This window comes from Lagenorhynchus albirostris, chromosome 10 (genome assembly GCF_949774975.1).
Source record: "Lagenorhynchus albirostris chromosome 10, mLagAlb1.1, whole genome shotgun sequence".
NCBI lineage: Eukaryota > Metazoa > Chordata > Mammalia > Artiodactyla > Delphinidae > Lagenorhynchus > Lagenorhynchus albirostris.
This window is the reverse complement of record NC_083104.1, coordinates 35682113-35684929: the sequence shown is the minus strand read 5'-3', so window position 1 is coordinate 35684929 and position 2817 is coordinate 35682113.

The window sequence follows — 2817 nt, the reverse complement described above, 5'->3', positions numbered from 1 at the left end:
CGCGTTAAGAGTGCCGGGAGCCGCCCGCGGGGGCGGGGCGCCGGCATCACCCCAGGTTGCCCCGCCCCGCCCCGCCCCCGGACCAGCGGAGGCAGCCCCGCCCCAGCCCTCCGGCGCTGTTAGGAAACCGAGACCGTCGGGAGCCTGGGAGTCTCTGTACTCAGCCCGATGCTGTCCGCCCGCCTAACCTCTCCGTCCCTCTTTCCTTCCCCCGAAATATGCGGGGCAGCTGCGGGCTGCCAGGCTCCTGTGAGTCAGGCTGCACTGCCATGCCGGGATTAACCACCGACACAAATAATGTGATAATAACTGCAGGTTCTAGGCCCGGCTCAGGGTTCTTCTGTTGACTCGCATCTTCACTGCAGACCGCTCTCCTTCCTCCACAAAGCCCTGGAGTGAAACTGAGAGGGGAGGCTTCATTGATTGTACCTTAGTAAAAATGAGCAAACTGAAACTGGTAAGGTCAATTAAGGTCACAGGGCTGGTGCGTGCAGGGAGCTCTGCCCTAGCAAACACGCCCTGTCCTCGAGCCCCAGCCCCAGAGAGGGACCCCAGGGCTTGAGGAGCCTGTAGGAGGATGAGGATTATGAAAATGAGAATACATATGAGTAGTAATGATAATATCAGTTAATGTTAACCGAGAAATTACTAGAGGCAAACCGTTCACAAGTTATTAAGGCCTAATAACACTGCTGACTCTTAGGGAGATCACTAGATTTGGTTTCCAGGTCTGTAAGGACAGGAGAACCCACCTCTGCTCTTACCAGGTCCCCTGGCCCCCCAGGGGGATGAAGGTCCCCCGAGAGGGAGTAGGGAGGGGACCGTCATCACAGATGTTGTCGGTGGAGTTCACCCACCCCACATGCCCCAGGAGGCTGATACCCTTTACCACGTCTTATACAGGAAGAAGCTCCATTTTACAGAGGACAGAGAAAGGTATCCCCTCAAATCAGTGGCTGAGGAGGGGGCTGCATCAGATCTGTCTGATGCTGAGCCCCTGAGCAAGCTGAGGGAGGCAAGTGGCCAGGACTTCCTTGCCTGTGTCCCCTCTGTGTCTTTTGCCAACACTCAGAGTTCTGGGTCATGAGGGACAATGGACTGAATGTGACTGAGTCCCCCACCCCACTTCTGGGTGCTCCTTGGCTGTTCCTCTGCTGGCCTGGCTCCCAGATGCCCAGCCAGACCCTAAGCCAAGTGCATCTCATAGCACTTGGGTCCTGCCGGCCCAGCCCACGGAGGCCTGCCCACCCAGGGTTGGGTCCAAAGCTGGCAAGGGCTGAAGGCTGGATTGGAGTGAGATAGCCCCAGGGGTATGCCATGTCAGAGACCTGACGTGTGCCTCTGCCCTCAGTCTGATAAGAAAAGACATACCTTTGAAACCCTTTGGAAGCTCTGTGCCTTCCAACTCTGGCCTTTAGAGCAGTGTTTTCCTGTTCCAAGCCTCAATTTCTCCCTCTGCCCAATGGGACTAACCCTTGCCATTCTGCACCCACCCTGGTCTCTAACGGTGGCACAGTTCTCTCCATGGCTCTGGGGATCCAGCAGTGATAGAATAAAATGCCCCTCCACCTGCCCCATTGTGGGGCTCTAGGGACCCCTGGGGCAGCTTCTTGTCATCCCAGGATTCCAGGTGAATAAGACCCAGTTTGGCATCACCACAGCCTTCTCCTCCTGCCCCGCTCCCCGACCCCCCTGGCCTACAAGGTCTGGGCGCCTTAGCTAAGGCACAGGGCAGAGCCAAGGTCTAGCTCCTCCTGCTGCTCAGACCTGGGCACCCAGCTAGACCCTTGGACATGAAGACCTCCACAGTGCTCGTGCCCTTCCACTAGGAACTCTGTGCCTGGGAGATGATGTTGAGGGAAGTTCCATGGGCAAGCATGTCTGCAATGGCAGCAGGCACGGGCTGGTGGGGCCCTACGTGGTCATTTCACCCAATCGGTGTGAAGACCAAGCCTCCTGAGAAATGGGGATACTCTAAAGTATCCCCATTTCTGACTTGCGGACAGAAATTGGAAGGGCCTGTGGGGAACTGTAGCTCCTAAGGGTCCCAATCACCAGACATGACAGTCCCCTAGCTGGCTGAGTCATAAGAATTGCCTGAAACAGTTATTCTACCCACGAATCCCTGGTCACCACATCTAACCTTCTGAATCAGAATCCCTAGGGTGGGGCCTGGGGCTCTGCATTTCTAAGAAGACACTCAGGCAATTCTGTTTTGGGGCTGAGAACTCTCCAGAGAAAAACATCAGGGAGACCTGGACAGACCTGAGTTCAATGCCTCGCTGGTTACGCCATGGGGCTAAGTGAAGCACTGAAAGTCCAGCTGTGGTGGGGAGATGTCTGTGACATGTAAACAGAGTAAAGCAAGGTATAGAACAGCAGGTAGAGTGTGATCCTATTTCTGTCAAAAATAAATTAAAGTGTGCACATGCATGTGTGTGTGTGTGCATGCGTGTGTACCCATGCATGTGTGTGTTCGTAAGTGTGTCTGGGCAGAACAGAGGCTGCAAGGACAGACTTCAAGCCATGGGGGACTTTGGAGGGTTGGACTGAGGGAGACTTTGGGTTTCTACTTTACGAATTTCTCTTTGGCTGGAATTTAGTGCTAGTGAACACTGTTGACTTTTATAATCCAAAAAAAAAGCAAAACAAAATTCCATCTTGAAAAAAGCACTGTTGAGATTGGGAGATGCATTTTTTTTTATTTTAATTTTTTAAATTAATTAATTAATGGCTGCTTTGGGTCTTCATTGCTGCGCGCGGGCTTTCTCTAGTTGTGGCGAGCGCGGGGTACTCCTCGTTGCCGTGCGCTTCTTT